General features: G+C 39.9%; 1 protein-coding gene across 1 annotated transcript in view; it reads right to left on the bottom strand.

Moving 5' to 3' along the window:
- The window catches only part of LRP1B (LDL receptor related protein 1B), a 498,089-nt gene that overhangs the window by 359,189 nt on the left and 113,033 nt on the right, over positions 1–25,867 (bottom strand). Inside the window, exon 3 of the mRNA XM_058421333.1 lies at positions 10,882–11,019. The gene's annotated coding sequence lies outside the window, so the exon portion shown is untranslated. The remainder of the gene's footprint in view (positions 1–10,881; positions 11,020–25,867) is intronic.

The raw sequence follows: 25,867 nt of genomic DNA, 5'->3' as shown, positions 1-25,867 counted from the left end.
AAAGAGCTTCCTGCGTCCTTTGGTGAGCACCGAGAGTGGCGCTAGGAGCCCAACAGACTGATTTTCCATATGCCAGGGCTGCAGGGATAAATCCTTTCAGAGTTCTCTGGTCTCTGCTCTCAGGATGTACAGGGATGTTTTCAGAGCTGGTGTTCCAACCCACCCAATTCCTGACCAACTCTTTTTGCATCCCAGCTTCCCTCTGCTGGGAGCCTGGTAGGATTTATGTACATCCTTAGGGATGTATCATATGGAGCACATGTATCCTTTAGATACAGCAAGGGCTCTTTCTGACTTTGTGAGGAGTTTTAGAAAACCTAAGGCATTTTCCAATTGGCTCCTCTTAGCTCTAGACACCTTTGGCAGCAGAAGAAAAAAAAAAAAAAGTCCTGGACTGGCAGGAAAAAAAAAATATTACAAGTAATGAATGGACTTTTAAGAGATATAAATCATGAGACTTCAAGTTTCTGCATTCAACATGAAATTTATATCCCAAAACCATGACTGTTTTTGTTTTTTGCACTGGAATGATTCATGTCTTTGCTGCAGTTTCCAGACAGCACCAAGAAATCTGGCACATATTGGTGCGCTTCAAAATAAAAAGGTTTTAACCAGCAGAAAGACTGATTCTTCATGGGGATCATGTAAGGGCATCTTTTTCTGCCTTTCACCTGGGTCTCCTCTGGAAACCCAAACAAGACACGTGTGTAGCACCCAGTAACATTTCCAGTCAGAGAGGGACCCTCCATGATCCCCATTTTCCTTCAGCTGAACTGTAACCCACATCACGTCGCTAAAAGCCACACTGCTATTTACAGCTTTATTTTTTTTTTTTTTTTCCCTCCATTAGGCTTAAGAGAGAGAAATTACAGTTTGAAGGGCACTGTGCTCCATCCTTAAAAAGCAGACATTGTGAACAACATCCGATCTGGTTTGGGTTTGTTTGGGTTATTTTTTCTCTTCACTAAGGATCAAAACATCCAGCTCCCATGGGAAGGGCGGGATGCATTCCCAGGTTTGCCTGAAGGACTCACTTCACATTTTTTTGAACACAGGGCATTCAAGTTTACCACAAAACAGACGGGCCCCAAACTGTGTCCACTTCAACTTATAGTTCATTGATTATTTTTTAACATAAATTTTAAGTGTCAGCTCACGGCAGAAAGCAGAACAGTTGTGCCTCACAGAAGTATTCTCAGTGTCCATGCACCTTAAATGTGAGTCCTCAGGATGTCTGAACAGTTTTGTTTTAATGTAACCGTGCTCATTTTATGTAACATTTTGCAGAACAGAACTTATTCCCATTCTTCCTTATCCTTCTGATACCACTGTGTGCCATTAGTCTGAGAATGTAAAATTATACTCATCTTCCCTGTATAAACCTAGAAATTTAGGTTTAGCACATAAACATTTTGTGTAATTCTGTTTCACTGTCTTTCAGTGGATTAAAAAAAGCTCAGTTTGCTAAAAGACAACCAAATGTCCTTCTACTCCAGTATTGCAAACTTTCTTTTTTTTTTTTTTTTTTTTTTTTTTTTTTTTTTTTTTTTAATTTTTTTTTATTTGTAAGCTGGACTCATCTCTGCTAAAGTTCCGGGAGTTGAACATCATTAAGAGAGGGGAAAAGTCAATTAAATGAATAGCAGGTCCTGCATCTGATCTATGGTTTTGAAAGAGGCTATGAAATATGCAAGACCATTAGGGGGGGGAAAAAAAAAAAAGAAAAAAAAAGAAAAAGTATCTTAGACAGCAACTAATTGTCCTGAATTGCCTTTGGTAATTAAACAGGGCATTTGTTAAAAAGACCATATTTAGTTCTTAATGAGTGAGGATTTTGACCTTCTGTGTAGTTGGGCTAAAAAATGTGTTTGGTGCTTGAACCACAGTGAATGATTCTTTTGTTGTAAAACACAGACTTTTTCTCCCTTCTTGATCTTGCTTTGGGAACGTGACATCGGCTGTTGTGGAATCTCACTCACACGAGTGTGAAAACCAAGCTGAAAAGTCAGAACAGTGTCACTGTACATGGGATAAATCTTTTGTTGGAATAATAATCTGGAGTGCTGCTAATTTTTCCTCATTTTTAATTCTAGTGGCCAGCACTTGGAGAAAGTGGTCACTGGTACTTTGTTCCAATAACCCATCGCATGTACAGGATACCTCATCGTTCAAACACCATTTTTGGTACTTTGCTGCATGTTATTGGATTTTAAGAAGGACAAGATAGACAGAAAATATTTTGGAAAATATTTAGAAAGGTGCTAAATGTAGTCTCAAAATGTCGGATTTCATAGGATTTCCTCTACCAGGATATCCCACCCCTAGAAAAAGAGCAGCCAATGCAATTACAGCAGCCTTTTCAACACCTGAGTGTCAGAAAATATTGTTGATTTGCAGAGAGTGGGTCATGCTCACATCTCCAGCTGTAAATATGGCTTATTCTCCAGATGGAACCGTTTCCTAGATTTTTTTTTCCTTGTTTGGTTTTTATTTTTTTTCCCACATATAAATACTTAGAGCACTTGAATAGAAGAGATTAAAAAAAAATAAAATTAGGCACCCTTCTGTTGTTTTTTTTTTCGTTGTTCTTTGTTTGGATAGTCTGAGTTTGGAAGCCGAAACCCAAGGAAATGCTGCCATTCATTCCATCAGGACTCAGGTCTCAACTATCTTTTTTTTCCTTCCTGTACACAGCTCATATCCCATCACCCCTGCACAGCACAATGCTTTCGACACACCCATTTTCACAACAGATAAAATATTCTTAGGTTATGGAATCTCTTGAAAAACTCTTCATTTTCTTATCGGAGTCCATGCACAGGTTAACACGTTCCTATTCTTTGATGGATATGGTTTCAGAAAATACTGATTTAAAGTGGGTCTGCTTGCCAAGCCCTGAAATAAATCTTAGACTGAACCTTGCCATTGACTGGCCTCTGTGTCCCCCTAGTTTCCTGTTTTCACTTGATTGCTTCCAGGTTGGGGGTTTTTTTTGCCCTTTTCCCCACAATTTTTAACTTATTCCATTTCATCTCACAGTATTTGGATTTGTACATTTGTCAAATAACTAAACTCATGTGCATTACTGCAGTGAGTTAAAGATTAAGTTACACTTTCCTAGATTTTTTTGTGGAGAGAAGATGACTGGAATCTGAGAGGGTATAATGAATTCTGAAAATCAGTTTTTGTACGCTCTGTGCATGTTCTTGCTTCCCAGTGGAAGAGCAAGAGTAATTTCTCACCGTGTCACAGCAAACTTCACACCACTGAGTAGTATCAATCTCACTTAAAACTGCTGCTGACATCTTGACTTGTTTATCATAGTCCCAGAAATGATGGCAAATTTTAATTTTTAAACTACATTACACAGTTTGAGAATGACTTAGGCTCTTGGATTATACAGTTCCACGAGCTTAAAACTGAAAAACGCAAGAAGTGGGGAAGGGTAGGGAAGTAAAACCCCTTATCTGGAAGGAAAAAAATATGGTTTCTCTTTATTTAAGTTACGAATTGCAGCGTGTGAAAAGGCAGAATCTGCTGCGCTCTGTGTACAGGTGGACAAGCAGGTGGATGTTGTGCAGAGGCATCTGCATTCCAGGTAGGAATACTGCTACCCCAGCTCCCAGGATGTACCACTTCTGTTAACAACACACAGCTAATTGCTGAGAGGGGAACCAGTGAGAGGCCAGAACTCACTCTTCAAATGCAAATGAACGCTCCCAAAGCTTCGAGTATTTGCTACAATAAATGTTTAACTGTTTATGGCTCCTGGAAAAGAGCCCCGAGGAGCAAAAGTACGTCCTTCTGGAACAGATGTGGATTCCTTATTTGTTTATCCATCTTGGGAAGAGCAGGAGCTGGGAAGTCAAATCCCTCCAGGCAAGGAAGAACTTGAAACCAAGTCTTATAATGCAGCTTGGCTGAGGGCACCTGGGGCAGAAAACTGACAACTGCACTTCTGACAAATTAAGCGATGCTAGCCCCAGAATTTGCTCTTTTCTTTCTTCTTCTCTGCCTCCAATTTGATACCATCCTGTAAATTTAGGCTGACATTATAAATTGCTCTAGGAGGACCAAAATCATGTTTTTCAGCACACATGCCTGTCACTTTTTTTTTTTTTTGTTCTCACTTCAAACACCAGGTTGCCCAATTATTTTAACACTGTTGAATGAAGCAATGAATAGGCAAATAATGTCACTGGAAAAAGAGTACATGGAAATTTAATGGCATGTTTTATTGATGGGCAGATGCCTCAGATGTGTTTTTCTTCTGCAGATATAATTTTACTATTAGTTAATGTAAGAAATAGTAATTAAGTTCTCACACTAGAGGCTTAAATGTAGTAGATTAGGTATATACTGGAAAAAAAAGAAAAGAGGAAAAAATGCCCAAAAGGGAACTGAAAAAAAAGCGTCCCTCCTTCTAAATAAGATTTCAGGATGTCTAAGCTATCCCATCTTCCCAAATATCGGTGGTGATGGCTGAAGACAGACTCTGTGCTGTCATTCTCCCTACGCCTCAAGGTTACCAGTGCTTCACAAGCATTTGGTGTCAGGTCCCAGCCTCTGCTCTGCAAAAAGCTGTCTCTGATGCCTGGATATTGAAAATACAGTTTAGATTTACTCTGTGATGTGATCCAATGGCAGCCAGGCTGCAGCTACAATTCCTGCTTGCGGGCTGAGTTTAGGAGTGTCATGTTTTTTTTGCCATGCAAATATGTCTGGAACTCCTGATACAGAGATTATGCCCAGAGTATTTATCTTCATAAAAATCCTCTGAGATTTATTCAAAGAAAAAGCTTGTTGCATTTCTTTCTCCTTAAGGATTTTATTAGCTCATTTCTTTATTAACAGGGGCAAATTAACAGGTCAATCTATGCATTAATCAACAGAAAGGTAATAAAATGTGTTGAGTAAAACTGAGAAGGAGATGCTCATAGTATGAGTTTAAATGTTTGTTTTCTCAAAAGAGGGCAGCCTCAAAACAGCAGTAGCAGCAACAATAAATAATAGCATTTAACATTAAGCAGAACAAAAGATTTCTCAGATAGTTCCTTCCCATCACTGACTGCTGCTGCTTTCCTCAGCTTTCTGCAGCCATGTCCATGAACAAGTTAACAACCACTAACTGGCCCCAGCTGCCATCATCCTGTCTCAAATATGCTAGATTCACACCTCTGCTGCACTTTGTGCATTTTACTGGGCAACAGGATCATAGAAAACTGGAAATATTTGAGTTATAATCTTTACTCGTGATCTTTTTCACAATGCAGAACTCCATGGATTAACCATCCAATGCTGTTGTGAGTGTGGTTTCTGTGCCCTGAAGAAAGCATGTGTATTCAAATATGTGTGCTAAAAAAATGACCAAAACTTCTATTCAGGGAGGCCAGACCTGACCAACGCTGGATTTCACCAGAAAGGAACGGTTGCCAACATTTTCTCTCAGGAAAATGGATACTGCAGCTGAAATGGAAATACTGATTGGGAGCAGACAGGACAGACATTGCTCCTCCAATGGACAAGGGCAGAACGCTCTCTACAAACCATGAACCAATTAATGATCTCCTGTAACATATTATCACCAAAAATGGCCAAACATTTATATCTCACACTTAATTTGCCACAGAGACAATGCTGATACCTTCACAACAGCATTCCTTTGTGAATTCTAGCCTCAAAAAAACCTCTTCAGCAGCAGCCCATCAAGGCAGGATGAAATCACATCACCCAGATGTCTTGCACCACTCATTCCCCCACCAGCCTCCTCTAATTTGCTTTGCTGCAACAGGATTTTGTGAGGGAAAGGTATTAAATCACCAAGCCCATAACTTCTTTGTCTTGACAGTAGAACAGACTAAATGACCTTGGCTAATTTAAATGAGCCACATCATGCTCTATGGAGGCAAAAAGATAGGAAAGACAGTAATATACAAGAAATTGGATGTTTGGATGGAGAAATGAGGAGATATCATAATACTAAACTATGCAAATTGAGTCTTCAGCCAAATAGAGGTCCTTATTAATAGTTCTGTTCCAAAGCAAAAACACCCAGTTTTATTCTAATGCCCCCATTAAAATATATATATTTTTCTCTTTTCTGCCTCATAAGCCAAGTGGAACTCTCGATGCAGAATGCAGAGTGGTCACAGTGGGGGAATCATGCCAAATGTTACCTGATGGTTTCAGCAGCCCCACTGGTCCATCAGGAGCTCTGGGAGATTTCCCGGGGGTTATTTGGGGTTATTTTCAATAATCTCATGTGACGCTTTGCACATCATAGCCTTAAAGGACGAGTGATTTAAAGCTTGTCAGAATAAATCCAGTGAGTTCACAGGGACTTCTGGTGCAGGTGAGCATAACTTCCAGTAAAACTCTCATGAGAAAAAAAGAGGGACATTTATACCTCCTGACTGCTTGTGGGGGTTTTTGTTACATTGCTACAACACTTTGTTAGAAAGGGGAGTAAAAAAAAAAAAGAAAAAGAAAAAAAAAGTAAGACTAGGATCTAAATGTAGGTCCAAATCTTTCAGTTTTATACCTTTATGTCATTCTTGAAAGGTCTGAATTTTCCTTTAAAATCTCAAATTTATGTTTTCCCCTCTGGTAAACACTGCTTCAAATTTCCCAGTGTTCCAGCACAGAAAGACCAAAACAAAAGATGATTCAGTAATAGCAGCATTTATCTTCATCTTCTGATAACAATTCATTCAAAAAGCCTAAACAGAAAAATAATACTCTGATTATAGGCTGCTAAAACAGAACAACTTTTAGCCAAAACCTCTCATTGTGTGTTCTGCAGTTTTTTAATACTAAATGATCCAGAGTTTGCCTTTGAATATTTCATCAATTAGAGACTTCAGGGATTATGGTTCAGATCACAGTTAATAAAGATCCAAATCATTTGAAGACTTGGAAGGATTCTATTTGCACTGGTATTTTTTTGCAGCATTCTTTTAGCATTTTCTGGCTGGAAAGCTAAAATATTAGCACAAATATTCCAGATGCTATTAAATAATAACTGAATTTGGTCGATTAAAAAAGGAGATCTCCATATTCTGTACAAGTTTTCGTTTCCTAGAGCTCTAACTCAGACCAAACCCCAGTTTTGGTGCACCACCTTCAATTGTGTGCCACATATAAACCACTGATTTATAAAACTGTACAGCTCACCTATGCAGCCCAATTAAAAAAACAAAAACAAAACAAAACACAAAAAGCCTTTACTAAGATTCATGGGATTGTGACTATAATTCTCTAGAAATTATCTTAATAATTATATCGAATGTTTTACATACTCAAGGCCAAGTGGTTCCAACTACCCCACGACAGATATTTGCCTGAGCCATTCCTAAAATTTTCATGAGGATTTAAAAAAAAAAAAAAAGTATTTTAGCCTTCAAAAGACCTCAAAATCAGACTGGGAAAAGCTGCAGCCACACGACCCCTGCTTTAACTGACCAGAGCCAGCCCCATACCGGGATGAACCCTGTGAAGGAAAGACTTGGAGCCAAAAAGTTCAGTTTGCAATAATTTGGCAGCTCCCGTGGGGAAGGAGAGTTCTCAGCTCATTGCTCAGCTGAGCAGTAAAAGTGGCTGCAAATGCAGCTGGAATGAAGGCCTGGCTCTACAAATGAACCTGAAGAAGTGTGTCAAAGAAAGAAGCTTAATTGCCAAGAGCAGATCTGGAGCAGTTTTCAGCTAGAACTACTCGAGCTTGGCTCTGGTTTTGGCACTGGTAAATTTTATCTGAGCCTTAGCAACTCTCCAAGGAGCTGATGGGAGTGAACTCCTCCATTCAGCAGGGCTGGATCGGGGTGGAATTGTTGGAATTTTCAGAAAGCTGAACAGCCCCAATACAAGCTTTATAGGAGGGTAATATGTATTTTGATTTCTCCCCTTTTCAGCCTCTTTAAAGCATTCTTCAATTAGATAAAAACCGAAAAGGAATCCCAAATGACCAGATGCAGATGTCTTATCACTATTATATGCTCTGAGGTGCAAATCCAGTGAATTACACACCTCTTTCTCCTCCCAAGGTCACTGGAACACATAATGTGAAACAACCATGCATAATAAAGCATTTTTTATTTCATATTGCCACAACCTCTCCTGAATTTATGCATTACATTCACCAGCAAAAATGCATATGTGCCTGAAATAAAAGATGATAATACAGGAATGTCATTGTATTTACTACTATTTCCTTGAAATTTCCCATACATTACCATTTCACACTGGAGCAATGACCATATTTTCCCTTGCCAGGGAAAAGTGCAGGCCTGAATACAACTCTAAAAGCTCGTTAATAATGAATTAACGTGAGAACGTTCAATTTAGAGAAAGAAATTAGAATAATTCCGCTTACTGGATGCTTATACTCCATTAGCTCTTAGAGATTTCACCCCTTTGGAGTTACCTGTGCACTGAAACGGGCTTTGCCCTGGTGACACGCCCATATTTCAAACCATAACTGATTTTCCTGGTGCTTGGACTGTGACTTATTTACACAGCACTATCAGTGCCCCCAGCAAGAGATTATTTTAACACAGCTCTGTGACCAACTGGGTTCTTTACAACTCAGTACTGAAAACTGCTGTTGCCTTCCTCCATCACAAATTTCACACTGTTAATTCCAGCAGAATTGATAATGCCGCTCTGGTGGGCAAAATAAAGAACAACCTAAGGATCTGGCTGGATTTCTGAAGTAACTTTGCAACTTTTGGCCACATAAATGAGTTCAACAAATGACTTGTGTGTTCAAGGCTCAGGAATTAATGAGGAATGACTCAAAGGTTATCCAAAGGTTATCAATTTTTCTGATAAACAGATATATATCTATATATATAGAGAGAGAAACAAGAACTGCAATTATAAGGAACTCATACCAAATATTAGATACATAGGATTGTAACATAATGACACTTTAATGGCAGTTGTTTGCAACAAACTACAGGATCATAATGTAAAATCATGGTTTTCTATATTCTTCCGTTCTGTTGACAGAAATGTGCCCACTGATAATTTCATTTATGCCCCAATAAGCAAATGGAGCTGCCACAAAGATCAGTATTAATGAGTTGTTAACCATTTCCTAGATGAGGAGGTACTGTGACACTTTGTTATGCAGGTGTTCTATGTGGTCTAGCAGAAATACTTGTTTAGAATGTTTTACCGAATTTTATGGTGATTTATTAAAGCAGACATTAATTTTTTCCACTGGGCAGCTTTGATATTCATTTATGATAATAGAGAAAGGAGTGGGAATCAACATGAACCTTACAAGGTGTATTTGAGCATAAATTAAAAGGAGGTGAAAAAGGATTGGGAATTTTATGTGCTGTCATATTCCAAAATACAGGACGCATGTACAATAAGAATAGCAAACATATTTCATTGCCACTAACACAGGATTTTGCTTTTAGTCTACATATATTTTTTCTGATTCCATTACTCTCATGGTTTAAAGACTTAAAACACAATAAAAATATAAGACAGTTATAATTATTTGGCACTGGAAATTTTTAATAATTTGTCATTTAATCCAAAGTAATTTACAGAAAAACGTGAAATATTAAGGAATATAAATGTAAACAGAACTTAATGAATCAATATTATTGCCTGAAAAACACTCACCTGCAACTTCAGACGGTTTCAGTTATAGGTCAAATAATGCTTTGCCCAGTTTAACTTCTGGGTTTTTATTTTTTTTGGATGCTGGGCCCAGCGCAAAACCCAATATGCTGACACAAATTTTGATTTTGAGTAATGCTCATTGAACAAGGACTATTAAACAGTTGAGCCTTCAAGAAAAGAAATGATTCCTATCACTGTGAATAAGAATTTTCATATATTTTATGACAGCCTGTGTCCTCACCTGGTTATATAAAAAAAACTATTGGCAGTTTTGTGAAGTCAGCAGTATTGTACTGATTAATTCCAGATGGCTTTTTTTTTTTTTTTTCTAATTTTAATTTTTTTCCCTTGTGTTTTTTTTTTTTTTTTGGTGTAGGCTTAGATTTTACTCTGACAGCTCTGAAAATATGTCCACATGAAATTTTAAATTCTAATTTAACTTTCTGAACTCTACCATTAATTGTATCTTTCACTGTATATTGTCGTTTTATATTGAAGCAGAAGTCCCAGGACTCGTCCCTGAGTTTCTGGTTTGGAACATGAGATCTGTTGAGCATCATCAACAGCCATTCATCTGGAAATGTACTGATTAAAAATAACTGATTCAAGGTATCCAAGATTTGGCTCTGTAACTATCCCCAATGCAGACCTCAGAAAGTCATCCCAGCAGAGCTGAGATAATAAATACCTGACTTTCACCAATTTCTGTTTAAGATTTCTCCTAGTCAGAATTTGGTGACTACACTTTTAAACAGTAGATTATTTGCATAAAACCCTCCTGAAACAAAGTACTCCATGCAAAATAACGCTCAGAGCAAGTTTGATATATTTTTCATTGGTTTTCTTTGGCTTTTATTTTTCTTTTTTTGGCAGAAGTAGTAAGTAAAAGAAAAATCATCCTGGCAAAGAGTGTGCTGCCCAACTTTTGCCCAGCAAAGAGTTTCCTCATCCTTCTTTTGACAGAAGAGTTTCCATCATGTAATCTTAGTAACTAATGCAGCAAAAGACTGAAAATCTCTGTGTGCTTACTATTTGCATTTCATTCACACAAAATACACATATTTTTTAAATTAACTTGAAACACATAGTACAATATGCTTCTATCAGTTGGCTTTTGGTTGTTTTACATATATTCACACACACATATTGACCTATCTGCATTCCCAAGGAGTAAATTCTGGTTCTCTTTGAACTCAGGAAAGAAAATACAGAGGAAGATTTGAGGTTTAATCAATTTTCACTCACCCCTGCAATGAACTCCTTCGTCGTAGCCATCGGAGCAGTCGTAGACCCCGTTGCAGAGCTGGGACAAGTGGATGCATTTGTTGGTACCAATGCAGCCGATGAAATTCGGGCTGCACTTGAAGTCTGATTCCTCAGGACCTAAAGAACAGATGGAAAATTTCTTACACGTGTTTTTACATCCACAACAAGGCAAAGAAAGTTCTGTGCCTTGTTTCCCTTTTAAAGCTAAGGGCAACACTCTATGTATTAGTTAATTTTGAAGATTTTGTTCATTCTGAAGATTTTAGAGCCTTGTTATCACACATAAAGTCATCAAGAAATGATTAGTGCAATTACAAATCAATGGCTCAGAGAATTATTTCCTAAAATACAGATGTTTTACAGTTGCTAAAATAAGCTTTGCAGACACTAAAAAAGCATCATAAGATTTTCAATTGTCCTGTGAATATCCTATCAAGCGTAATAGGCACCAGTATTTACCTCCACTCTTGTGCTGTGCAGATAATTGTAGATATTTATGAAAATACATATAAATGTCATGTATTTGTGGCTGCATTAGATGAGAGAGAAGACTGCCTCAGAAACTGTACAGTCCAGGATGGAAGGGGGAGGATAAGGATGTTGGGATTGCTCCCTTTGGGATACCACCCCAGCTGCAATCACTTATCTCTGGCCCCTTTTCCCTGAAGTATTTGGTTCAGGGAGTTTTGTGGGAGCTTAGGGACTCCTGAGAATCACTTTTGTTTATCTCTTAGAAAGGGTTCTGACTGATAAAATCCCCCCATAATTCCACATGATAGAGGCTTTGAGATTTTTAACGCAGCAAAGAACATTTAGAGGTCTGAAGGGTTTGGCTCAGTTAGAGGTTGGACCATAATTTACACATTGTTTATCGTTAGCTTCCCATAGACCAAAGGGGTGAATTTTTTAGGAAAACAGCTTGAACCTGCTTGATTTGTTGTGTTAGAGTCTCTTGGGTCTGTGCTGAAATCTGGCAGCTTGTAACAGTCCTTTGGGGAAATCTATCCTTGGATGCACAGCGTTCGAATGCAAGATGCTTTCACCCTCTTCGAGGCACTTACTCCAGGAGGAAGGACAGAAATCACTGGCAGGAGCTGAAAGCTCCCTGATTAATAAGCTGGAAGATCTCAGCTCTCTCAGGTCTTGTCTCTTGGAGTCAGCAGGACAAACCATTTGAGGGGAATCTACAACTTCTATAACAACTGGAGATGCCCCTCTGCGCGGACCATTAAATATCAAGTCTAATATACAAAATCTGTCCCAACTAGAAAACCCTCAACAGCACAGGGCAGCGCTCTCCTTCCCCAAGCAAAGCCCTCTAAGAGGACATATCCCTTGTGCAGGAAAGTGGGATGCAGTGCCCTGCTCCCTCTTGTGGCCTTCCAGCCATGGAGGAACACCAAGGACATCCCTGAAGAATTCCTGAACAGGGACACAGCAGCTGGCTCCAGGGATGGAAAAGTAATGCTGGTGGGGATGAATGTCCCCTGTCTCAAAGGATGTGTGTGCCCACAGGATGAAACACAAACTATTCTCACCATGCTCTGGGTTAAATGCACGCAATTCAAGTGCAGGGTGATTGAAATGTTCCACAGATATTCCCTGCATTTTTCAGTAAAATGTAAGAGGAACTTAAAGACAGAATATTGAAAGTTGATCAAAATTTATCCTAGATGTCAGGATTTGATGATGACTATGGAAATGAGAAACAGGGAAGCAGAGAGTTTGGGTTTTAGGCATTTTACTCCTCTTTTTGAGCCCTGGCAGCAGGACACTTCATGCCATGAAGCATCCCACGCATGTGAAGTTCCCTACAGTATCTACAACCCCTGGCAGTGCCAGGCACTCCCCCAGGACTGGTTTGACTCTGCAGACCTTTCAAGGAAGAACATAAATAAAGCAGCCTGATGATCAGCTAGGTCATATAAAACCACAAGGTTTAATTTGATTCCCATTTCAGCTGCCTCAGTACTTGAAGGACCCTTGTATCTAACAAAACCAAACTAATTTTCAGATTTGCCAGTTATTCTTTGTGTTAAAGCATCTGTGATAGAGTGTGAGCAGTCAAAAAGGTCTTTTCTTCTAAAACAGAGAGTATTGATTAAAAAAAAAATATAGATCTGTGAAGCATGTGGACCATGGTATGTGCATTACTATAAACCTCAGATCACTAGAGGGTTTTCATACTTCAGCAAACAGAAAATTTGTTATCTGTGACCAAAACTATATATTTACATATTTACATATATCTTAAATTTACTAAGAGAAAGAAGGAATCTCTTATTACCATTTAAACCTTTAATAGACTAGTCTGACATATTATTGTCTATAACACTTACATTTTCATGCTGCGTGCTTTTAAAAGACAAGAATCCTCCAGGACACAAACATTGTGCAATTCTAAACATATTCTCTAAATCAAAATACTAATAGAGGAGCTTCCTAATTAGATTTCTTTGATTGGGAACATAGGATGGGACACTGAAAAGCACTCCAGGAAGTATTACTCAAATTGTTTTGGTTTTGAGAGAAATTTTGTGCACCACTTGTGTAAAGCAGAAGATTTGAAGCGATTCCCTTATTTATGTGATTAAAACAAATTCATTTGAACTTTGACTTGATGAAAGCATGATGCTTTGGAAGGCAACTTAAAAATTAAGATGAGCTTCAGCCCCAGAACATCCTGTTTTATAGAAGCTTTGTGACTTATTTTGGCTGCAAGATAACTCTAAATTGTAATAAGTCTCAACCATCAACACCAGTAGAAAATGACAGCAGGCCTGCCCTCAATTTCTACCCCCTCTGTTGAAAAAATTAAAAAAAAAAAAAAAAATTAAAAAGCCAAGTCAAGCCACATGTTGTGATGCCTTTGAAGCAGCACTTGCTTCTCCCACTGAATCCTTCCCAGCTGCTGCACTTTCTGAAATGTCTAATGCAAATAAAGAAGAGGAGCTTTTTATCTTGTTTCCTCCTCTTCACTCTCCCTTTAACAGACAGCCACTTCTGGCAGTGTTATCAAGCGAACTTCAGGAAAAAGGAATTTAAAAGTGTTCTTCTTCAAAATAATCTCGGTGTATTTTACACCAGTGCAAGAATGCTAAGAATATAAAAGACGGATGGTGTCTTTTCTTCCCTTCAAAAGACGTAATAATTCCTAGCCTTGCCAGTTGGTGGAAAAATAGTCAAAACTACTGGCTGCAATTATGGTAATACAACATCTCGATGTTTCAAACATTCATCCTGGGACGCTGCTTGGAGGGCAAAGAGGATGCAAGCAGCTCAAGAGAGTCGGCTCAGGCAGCAGAATATCCAACTGTTTCCGTGAGTAATAGTCTCGGAACAGATGGCTGAGGAATGGGAAAAGAGCTGAGCTGCAAAGCCGAGCCAGGGCTACGGGGGAGCCCCCAGGGCTGCAGCAGGGTGATCCCAGCCCTAGCAGAGGGTGTTTGGGCACCGGGTGCTCCCCCAGGGATAGGGATTGGCACATTCCATGGCCCAGCCCTAGCAGAGGGTGTTTGGGCACCGGGTGCTCCCCCAGGGATAGGGATTGGCACATTCCATATCCCAGCCCCAGGAGAGGGTGTTTGGGCACTGGGTGCTCCCCCAGGGATAGGGATTGGCACATTCCATGGCCCAGCCCTAGCAGAGGGCGTTTGGGCACTGGGTGCTCCCCCAGGGATAGGGATTGGCACATTCCATGGCCCAGCCCTAGCAGAGGGTGTTTGGGCACCGGGTGCTGCCCCAGGGATAGGGATTGGCACATTCCATATCCCAGCCCCAGGAGAGGGTGTTTGGGCACTGGGTACTCCCCCAGGGATAGGGATTGGCACATTCCATATCCCAGCCCCAGGAGAGGGTGTTTGGGCACTGGGTGCTCCCCCAGGGATAGGGATTGGCACATTCCATGGCCCAGCCCTCGCAGAGGGTGTTTGGGCACTGGGTGCTCCCCCAGGGATAGGGATTGGCACATTCCATGGCCCAGCCCTCGCAGAGGGTGTTTGGGCACCGGGTGCTCCCCCAGGGATAGGGATTGGCACATTCCATGGCCCAGCCCTCGCAGGGGGTGTTTGGGCACTGGGTGCTCCCCCAGGGATAGGGATTGGCACATTCCATGGCCCAGCCCCAGGAGAGGGTGTTTGGGCACTGGGTGCTCCCCCAGGGATAGGGATTGGCACATTCCATGGCCCAGCCCTAGCAGAGGGTGTTTGGGCACCGGGTGCTCCCCCAGGGATAGGGATTGGCACATTCCATGGCCCAGCCCTCGCAGAGGGTGTTTGGGCACTGGGTGCTCCCCCAGGGATAGGGATTGGCACATTCCATGGCCCAGCCCTCGCAGAGGGTGTTTGGGCACTGGGTGCTCCCCCAGGGATAGGGATTGGCACATTCCATGGCCCAGCCCTCGCAGGGGGTGTTTGGGCACTGGGTGCTCCCCCAGGGATAGGGATTGGCACATTCCATGGCCAGGTGGACAGGTTACTGCTGCTTTCCCTAAATCTCCAGAAAACAACCTGCGCCCAAAGACAGGCTGGAAACAGGAGAGAGATTCACTTCAGGTCCAGGTTTCTCTGGCTGTCAAATCACCTAGGAAGGCCATTTCTGACCCGGTCACACCGTGTCACACTCTCTGGAAGGAAACTGGGCGGTGTTTGGCGATACCCGTGCAGCTCACAGGGAATCCAGCTCGAACCCATTCAGGGAAGGTGCCCTTAGGTCAGGAGAGCCGGGAAGAGGTAAGGGAGTCCTTGTGATGTCCCCCAGCAGGAGACAAGGGGAGGAATCAATCACAATCTCTGGGTTCACACTAAAGAAGCATCATGAGAAAGGATTAAAGGCCTCTGTCAGAACGAACAGAGACATTTCACCATCGACTCCTCATATGGCATCTGGGAATTTGTGCTTAATGAAAACTCTGCCTGCCTCACCTCAGGCTCCTGCTCTGCTCAGTTTCAAACTGGAGAATGCAACTAAGACTCTACAAACTGGTTATTTCCACTGTTCGTATTACCATGAGCAATATACCAGTGTTAATGAGCAAAAATTATGAATGAATATTATTTCATGGTGTGAATTTCCTTCTTCTGAAGAAAACATTTTCTTAGAAAAACATTCTCTCTAATCTAACATAAATTAAGGTACAACTTTACATACTTAGTTTAGGGTGGTTGCGAGTATGACAAAAGGATATTTGCAAATTTCCATCTGTGCTTGGGTGCACAACACAAATTCAAGGTTCATGGGAAGTTATTAAATTACAGTAAAACACACACACACATTTATTAGAAATTCAATAAGTGATGCTTATACTTGACAACAGTTACCAAAGAAAAGCACCAAAGCTGCTACTTCTTGGTTTATTTTTTGTCCTTTGTCTCTCTCAAATGTTTTCACCAAGTGATTTCTGCTTGAACAACTTGGGCAAGTAGTTGGAATTTTAAGCAAGAGACAAGGCAGCCAAATGTGGTACATCCTTTTACATCACTGCATCCAATTTACCTCAAGACCAGCATTTTTTGAGCAGCTCTAATCCTGGGCTGTCCTCAGCCATGAGAACTAATTATACCAGACCGTGGGGCGTCTTCAAAATTCCCGTTTGTGTTGTACATCAGTGACCTGCACATCCCTCCTGCTCTCCTAAGTGTCTTGTTGGAGTGAAACTTCTCCAAAGTGAGCAGTTATCCTGAACAAAATCTTATTCCACAGCCTTTGAATTCAATTCTAACTTAAAGAAGAAGAATCAACACAAATTTCGGGATCTCTCTGGATAAATATGGGTTTAAATGAAAAGACCATGGTAGAAAAGAGTATGTGGCTTGTCAAACACAAATATAAAATTGTGAGAATTTTCTCTCTGTTAACTTTCTTCCAAAGCACTACTGTGCACCATTTCTACTGTGGATTCAGAAAGTGGAACATGAATTTTAAGCTCACAGAATCGATTTCAAAACTTTATTCTTTAAAATTGAGCTTGGCAACGAGAAACAACCTACAACTTGTGGCCAAAGTAACATAAAATATGACATAATTTTAATTGTAGTAGTTTTCTCACAGGTGGGATTTTCAGGTTATTTTCTGCTCAGTTCATTATTGAAAACCAGGGATTTCAGAAGTGCTTATCCTCTAGAAAACTTTAAATCACAACATCTTAAGTAATGTCTGTGACACTGCAAGACAAGAAATATTGTACCTTAATGAAGATGTTTCTTTTATGGGAAAATTAGGTGGATTTGTGTTGGGTTTTGCTTTTTTAAATTTTTTTTTAAGTTAAATATTTGAGCTCTCACAAGAGGTTGACTACTGTGTATTAATTTCTGTAATAATGAGTTACTGTAAGCGTAAACTAAACACATAGGGCATCTAATGGTATCACAACTGCTTTATAAAGTCAATTTTTACACTGAGCAGAGGCACATTTCTAATACCAAGACTTTAAAACACTGGGATAAACATATGGAAATGACTTAAAATCTTTACTCTGTGCTACCTTATATATATGCAAAGAAAGAATTTCATATTTAATAAGGATTTATGAAGCATAAGTAACCCCTTATCCACAGTTACTTTTATCTGTATGCTTGATTCAACAATGTCGACTGATAATTAATAGAAATTTGAAGTCACCTTCAATTAAATCAGGTATTCAGCTGCCCATGTGAGAAGGAGAATACCAAACATTTACAGCAGGATGTAGATAACTGAAAAGAAGAGCAAAGTAGAAGTGCTGTGCTGTAACAGCACAAGAAGTGGAAACTCTGACCTCGCAGACACGGTGTTCCCTCTCCAGAATAACACTTCCCAAGAGACAATAAAACCAGTGGCAACCAGTGGCTTTGTGAGTTGCCAAGAGGGCAAACGCAGCTACAGCACACAAAAGTTGTGGCTTACGACCAAAGCTAAGAGATCAGACTGCAGAAACCAACATCGAATCAACAAACCAAAGAGCAAAAGGGGAACTTCAGAAATCAGAACCAACCTTTGAGGCACCACAGTGTGACGTGTGCTGGCTCTCGGCCCTCACACCCCTGGTGACAGTGTCTGCTCTCTGCCCTCGCTCTTCACCTGGGGGACACCAACAGCTCCTTCTGCCACCCAAGGAAAACATTCCCAAATCCAACAGAGCTGCACTGATCAGACTTTGGGGGGCTTTGACTCCAGGGAAGGGAACGGAGCTGGAGAAGGAGCCCCAGGAGGGGCTGAGGGAGCTGGAAAGGGGCTGAGCCTGGAGAGAAGGCTCAGGGGGACCCCTCTGGCTCTGCACAACTCCTGACAGGAGGGGACAGCCAGGGGGAGTCTGTCTCTTCTCCAGCGTGGTAGGGCAAGAGGAAATGGCCTCAATTTCCATGAGGGGAGGTTTAGATTGGATATTGGGAAAAAATTCTGCCTCAACAAAGGTGATCAGGTATCGGCACACGCTGCCCAAGGCAGTGGTGGGTTCACCATCCCTGGAGATATTCAAAAGACGTGTAGATGGGGCCCTTGGAGACATGGGTTAGTGGTGAACACAGTGGCAGTGGACTCAATAATCTTAGCAGGCTTTTCAAACCTAAATGATTCTGTGATATATAATTTGGTCAGTCAAAAACACATAATTAAAAAAAAAAAAAAAATCAATCCACATTAAAATTCAGTTCCAAAGAATGGTTCCCAATTCTGTGAGTGACAGCAGGCAAAACAGCTCAAGAGGTTATCTGTCTATAAACCTTAACAAGGCTCACAAAACTCCCATTCCTGTACTCCTGTGACGCTGTGAGCACCAGAATTGTGCACAAACGAACTCACAGGTGCAGCACACAGCATTTGGATTTTGGCTTTACGAGCACCACACTTTCACAGTGATGCTCTACACTCATCTTTTCCTCTGAGTGGATTTGTACACACCAGACAAAAGCAAACAGCAAGGCAGTCTAAATCTAATACTACACAACAACTTTAATTTTTTAAATACTTCATTCCAAACCATGAGGGCTCTGTCAGCTCTCCAGCAACCACTTCCCCTCTGGCTCTGTTTCCTGCTCACTGCTTTCTGCGTGTCAGACACTTGCTCATCTTCATTGCACAGATGTAAATAATTAACGGAGCCACAGGACTCATCCTTTCTCCTGTAATGGAGCTGATGGCCACTGGAGACAGGGGGAAAGCTGAGCTGGAGGTTGCACAAAAGCTGATGAAGAGGAAAAAAAAAGAGGTGGAGGAAATCCTTCTAAATCAGCTCAGTCTTGAAGCATTATCCAAAAATCCCTCTGGGCAGTCCCAGGCTGGGATGGGGCTGGAGCCAGAGCACAGCTCTTGGGGTGGTCAGGCCAAGAGCAGCCACCAGAATTGGGACCTGAATTAAGTGTGGTGTCCACCTAACATTAATGGTGCCACTAAAGCTATAAAATCCATGTGGGCATTCAGCCTGATAACAGTAAAATCAGCTCATTAACAACAAAGTCGTTCTATATGCCTAAATGAGGTTGGACGTTCTGCATCCCTAAATTACCTCACACTAGAAAATTTACCTAGCAAAGGGAGAGAAGATCACCTCCTCAGCCAGCCTCCATCTAATGTAATAGTTCAACAAGGCTGGAGTATTTCTTCACTGAGCAGCTCTAAATGAAACCATTTCTGGACTAAATACAATGGCAAAGTGGGGTTTTTTGTGTGTTTTTATTTGAAAGAACGTTAAGGGTCATCAGTGAAATCCCTGGCCACAACTGGAACACCAAACCTTTACCTCACCCCCACTGTTCTGCAGCCTGTCTGGTTACAGAAAACAACAACAACCAACAACAAAAAACCAAAACAAAACAATACAAAAAACAAACAAACAAACAAAAACAACAAAAAAAAGCCCCACACAAAAAAAAAAAACAAAACAAAAAAACCCCAAAACAAAACAAACAAAAAAAACCCCAAAACCAAAAAAAAACAACTCACACCAAAAAACCCAAAGAACAAGTGATGGCAAAGAGAAGTGGAGAGGAACGGAGACTAGTGTAGCCCGGGGAGTTCCAATATTAATTCCCTCAGTGTCAGGAGAACAATGTAATAAATAAATTAATAAATGTATAGTGCTCAAAGACTGCAACACTGCACCAGAATGAAAATTAAGTTTAGGGGAGAGGGTATTGTAAACACTTTACTTTATAGAGGAACTGACAAGGACCTACAGTTCAAAATGTGTTTGTGCTTGCATTTTTTCCTGAGATCAATGAAAATGATGCATTCAAAGAATTGATGAGGTTGGGATGTCTACTGTTATTGTCAGAAAGGTTGCTCCTCTATGTAAAAAGACATTTTCATTCCTATGGAACAGCTTATAAAAATCCAGCCTTTACTAAAGTCAAGCTCAATATCCTCATTTTTGCCATTTTGCTTAAATCAAAACCTTCTCTCTACTGCTTCATATGCACGTATGACTTACCACCATGTTGATGTGGTACCCCACCTTTCTCATCCCTCATTCTATAATAACCTGGAATTGTGAATATAGGTATTAGAAACATGTCTTGCATAGTTTCCAGACCTCTGATATTGCTTAAATATTCCTAAATTTCACCTTTCACCTTAAAATATTCATTTAAAATTGCCATAAGTGAAAAGATGCAGTCTTGCAATATTAGTATGAAAGATAAAGAATTATCTCACACAAGCTATAAAAAAACCCCTCCTTGCCATCAGGAAACACTAATTAAGATATTTATCTGTAGAGAAAAAGTAGTTGGTGCTTGGAAACGAGAACGAAGAAACTACAAGAGAATACATCTAGCACAAATTTTTCTTAAAAAACAAATCTCCATCTAGTCTTGCAAAGCTCAGAATGGCAGTAGCTCTTTTGATTAAAAACAGCAATAAAACAATTCTCACCATTATAGTCTTCCATCACAATGGTCCAACATAATGCAATTATGCACCAATGTGTTTTAAAATTTTTATATCTTGTTCAATGACCACAGCTTCAGCTTGAAGCTTTAGTCCCATAGAGATGAGAGCATTTGTGCTCTTTGCCACAGACCCTAAAAATTAAAAACTTCATCCTCACATTTACCAAGCTCTTGCATGTAGGATGTATCAGAATATAAAGGGAGATCCTTGTATGTACCAGCATAAGCAGAGTCATTGAAAATTTATATTCCCTGGTTATTTTTAAGGATGGCTTTGCAAACATTTGTCAATGGAAAGGAGGGAAAAAAAAAAAGTTTGTTCTCAGGAAGCAAAAATAATTAATATTCTTTGTACTCGCAGGGACAAAAGAGCTTTGCTAATGGATTTTTCTGTGATTTACTGCAACACACCGCAGCAATAATGTATGATCAATGAAGTAAAAAATGAATACTGTCCCATGTAGATGGTCACTCCTCGTTAGTTATAAGGAAGCTATTTTTAATTTGGAGATTTTGATTTAATTAGTGGCTCACATCTCAAGGCTGCCATGTGTCAACCGCTGTAATGACTCGGTGCCTGTGCGTGGCACAGACGTGGCTGCCACCGGGGTCTCGCTGAGAAAATGGCATGAGGTGAACTAAAGAAGTGTTAATTACCCAAACAATTAAAGTACCCAACGCCAGCAATATTGTAACACATCAACACCCACGTTATACATGTTTACATAGCCAAAGCCTGTAAATGTCGCTGGGGGAGCGCTGGTAAATGTTCTTTATAAAGCAGCGCAGCCGTGCAATGGAACAGCTGGATGCAGCAACCACGGGGCTCTGCAGCAGCCCAGGTGTATCTGACACTGGCAAAGAGTGTGTGACCACATTTACACTCATCATCCCTCCCTGGACAGACCTGCCCAGCGTCTTCCAGAGCAGCTCTTCATTAGGAGCAGAAATCGTATTAAAATACGATCCCCTTATGTGTCGTAAATGTGAGTAAATACTCACTGATTTGATTCCACACAAGATGAAGGCTGAAGAAGGAAAAACCTTTATTGTTTACAAAGACCTCGCTTTATAGGCTTTGAAGAATGACCAGGGATTGGAGAACAAGGCTATCACCTCTCCATCCCACTGGCCAGGCTAGAAGTCCATCAGTTGACTATTATCAGAAAGGAATGTGGAAATACAAGAGGTTTACATCAGAAAACTATGGGAAAATTCAGTCAGAACTGTAAACACCTCACAGTAGCTCACACAATATGGCAACACCATTATAAGAAGATTTTTAGTGGATCCAAGCAATGCCGAGCTCTGGAAGTTCTGATGGAAACTCAAGGCCGGCATCTATGAACATTAACACGATCCCACACAAGCTCAGAAATGTCTGTGGACTGAGAAGGAATTTACCAAGCTCACTCTTCCATCAGCAGAACTGGAATTCACACACACAGAAACAGTTCTCAAACCCTAAATAACGTGAAATTTCACAGGTTTGGATGAAATGTGTAACATAAAACTTTTTTTTTTTTTTTTTAAAAAAAAAAAAGGACTAAAACATGCATTGAGACTTTAACTCCTTTAAACAGCAAAACACAAAGTTTTCATCTCATTTGCAATACATTAAGATTGCAACACATTAAGACACACTGCAATACATTTGCAATACATTAAGACTTTTCAGCAGATGATGTTAGTACCAACATGCATGTTTTATTTATGATTTTGGGGTAAAAAATTACCATTAAAATGCTGTGCTCTATAACCACATGAAAAATCAGCTTTGAGGGCCAATGTCTAAGTATTTGAACTTAAAAAAAAAATCTGTATTGTTTATTACTTTTAAAGATTATCTTATATGCTTAATTCAGCTTTAACACAGAAACTTAGAGACTCATGCATTTTTAAACCAAGCTAGGCAGTTTGCAATCATAAACTTATTCATTTTTATTTTGTACATAGACATATAAACTAGGTCCAATTAAAATAAGTGTTTTACTTGTTTTTTTCCTACTTAGTCATGCATTGAAATGATAAGAACCAATTTCAATTGCTCTAAGTACAAAATATAACACTCTAAAAGATTTAATCAGCTTTGTTGGAGTTTACAGTGTGTCAAAAAAATAAAAATGGCAGGGCTTTGTGTTGTGTAGACATTGAGGGTCCTTCCCATTCGATTGAGTATTGGCTCATAACTATAAAGTGACCCAGAATTTCTTTCATTTGGAACAAGAAATAACATATGTTGGTGCGTATATCACAGTAAGATTTCCATCTCTCACAACATCTGTGTGTCTTCCCTTCCTTAGTGATGAAAACAGGAGAACAAAACTTCAGATGGGCAAAAAATTACACCAACTGGTAAAAGAATCCTGTATTGCTTACAGGAAATGTTAGATTATTATTTCCTAGAGACTTCTGAAAGGCTTTGTAGTGTTACAGGTACTACAGTTCAGAGAGAGAGTTAGCTTCTCATGTTTACCAGTAAAAAACTAAACGGCCTTCCCTGCTCATTTTTGTGCTGCTAGAATAATCCTAAAGAGGCATTATTTAACCTCAGTGTTTCAGTCCTGGCTGGATGAGTTTCCCCACACAAATCCCTAAGTGTCTCCTGATACCAGTGGGGTGGAAGCACACAAAAAGCCTGTTCCAGACATAGCCATGGTGTATTTCGGCCCTTTCAAGGCAGACCTTCTCCAGTCATTGGGCAAGAATCTAATGAAATTGATGGGGAAACTTCCAGCTCGTTCAGCTGCATTCCCTGGGAAACAAGATTCTGCTGGACTCGAGGCCAGGAGCACCTGGAGATGCGACCCTCACCCACCTGCCCAGCAGCTCCTGGAGCTTTCTGCAGGTGCAAATGGCAAAGAATGTTCAGGGTGTGTTTGAAGCAATGCTTTAAATTGTCTTTTTCAGTTCAATTCTGTGTGATCACGTTTGAAACAAAAATTGGTATTTCACCACTCATAGAATCGTCCAGAACACCAGGAATTTCCAGGATGACTGCTGTTAAGACTATTTCCTCCAATATTGGGCTTTGACTGTCAAGACTCAAGATTTAAAACTGTATTCAGGTGAATAGTTGTAATGTTTTCAAATATCAAACCCAAGGAAGTGTCAAAAATTGTTTATAAAGAAGATTCATATTATGCTGGTTTTGTATATAATATTCTAAACCTTAGAACATGCTACTTTGTCAAAATGAAAGTGAAGTTTCTGTCTAAAAGTTGTTTCTTTTACTGTCTTGTGCTAACACACTGTGAATCAACAGCTAAAGTTCAATATTAAAAAAAAAAATACTGGGACTTTATTATTTAGCAAATATTCTAAAGTTCTTATATAGGTTTGGGAAAAAAAAAATCAGATTTAGACCAAAAAAAATTAAAAATTGTCCGTGTAATTTCATGATTATTAAAAAAATAATCCTTTATATTTTTGTTGACTATATAAGTGTTGAATACAGAGATAGTCTCCTTCCCACTGATTTACCTGTAGCAAACAGACCTGGGCCATGTTGGTATGGAAATTTCTGGTATGAACTCGGTATTTTCAAGTCCAACTTTGTACTGAGTCCTCCTCTTCCAGCAAAGGGATGGCATGAATGACATCAAACTGATTATTTTTCTATTTTATATATATATAAAAAGCCCTACAAATTTTTAAGGCATGATTCCAAAATATAACCAGTGACTCAGTATTCAGTAATTCTTACTGAGAATCAGCAATGCCTAAAAAAAAATGGAAAGGCTCAGTGCAGCTGGGAATAAGTGCTGCAATTTAAGTATCTTTAGAGCAGGGACATTTATTGTTCACTTAAAATAGAAAGCAGAAATTTTCCAGGGTAGTGAGAGTGTCTAACAGATATTGTTGGGGCATTGGTGTTTTTTGTTTTTTTTTTAAAGTCTACAATGGTTGACTGAATAATGACAGAAATCTGTATTTGATAACTACAGAGGACACATGGGTGAGTCTGAGTGCTGTCAGAATCATTCACACCCTTCGCAGACAGGTTCTAGGAGAAGTAGCTCATTTACTTGAATATAATTCCAAGAAATTCCTTTTGTGGTTAGTGAACTTATCTGCTGTGCACTGGCACATTTGGAGAGGCACAAAAGTCACTTTATTCTGATGAAAGCAGCTCGGACAGAAAAGACTGTAATAGTCATATTTTACCTGAATACATTCCTAACGCCTTTTAGGACACATACATTTAAAGGATTCAGTTTAGAGCCTGCTACATGGACAATGTTATCTTATTAATCTCCATAGATTGCCTCTGTGCTGTGTATTTTTGGGTTAGAACCTAAAAAGTAACAGAATTGTGTTCCTTTTCTTAGCACTGCTTAGTTTTCAGCCATGCTCAATTCCTATTAACCTTAAGTAGCTTCCACCAGAGCAGGATGTGATTTTAGTTATCACCCATCCCCTTTTCTTAACATCCAGCTTCTCACAGATAAATATCTTTTATTTCTTTCTTAAGTAAAGCAGTCAATGGTGTCCACAGATATTTTGCTTTAAAAACATTTTGCAAATATTTAATTTTCTGTCTGTTCATTACATCTCACACCTTCAAAAAGTTTTAGGTGTAGACCCAGAGCTCATAAAGCACGTGGGGTGAAACCAGATGAAATTTGGACAACTAAATTCAGTGCTAAGGCTGGAAAAATCTAAACTCAGGGAGTGAAATTAATTTTCATTTCAAAGCTATGCAGAAGCACCTGAAAGAGCTGGAAAGGGAGGTGTTTGCACAACACACAGGAGCATCACGGAAGAGATGAGAACTCAGCTGCTGCAAACTAACTTCAAAATAATTAATTTCCCTTTATCATTAATTCCAGCTGGGATCAGCCTGGGCTTTGAGGGCTCTGCCTACATCAATGCTGGCTCTCACTGCTCCGAGAGGAGACTGGATATTGTTTGTTATTTCCTGGGCAAAGACCTGAATTTCAGGTTGAGAAGGCTGGAGTGAAGAATTCTTTATGTCCTTTTGTGTTTGACTGAAGATGGAGGCAGAGGCGTTGCCACAGTCTCCTTTTCCAGACCTTTGCTACACAAACGCCCCGCAGCAGTTTGCTCTGTGAAAATACCTAATTTTAAAGAACAAAGCC

The sequence above is a fragment of the Hirundo rustica genome, chromosome 7 (assembly GCF_015227805.2).
Source record: "Hirundo rustica isolate bHirRus1 chromosome 7, bHirRus1.pri.v3, whole genome shotgun sequence".
Lineage (NCBI taxonomy): Eukaryota > Metazoa > Chordata > Aves > Passeriformes > Hirundinidae > Hirundo > Hirundo rustica.
This window is presented reverse-complemented; position numbering and strand designations above follow the sequence as displayed.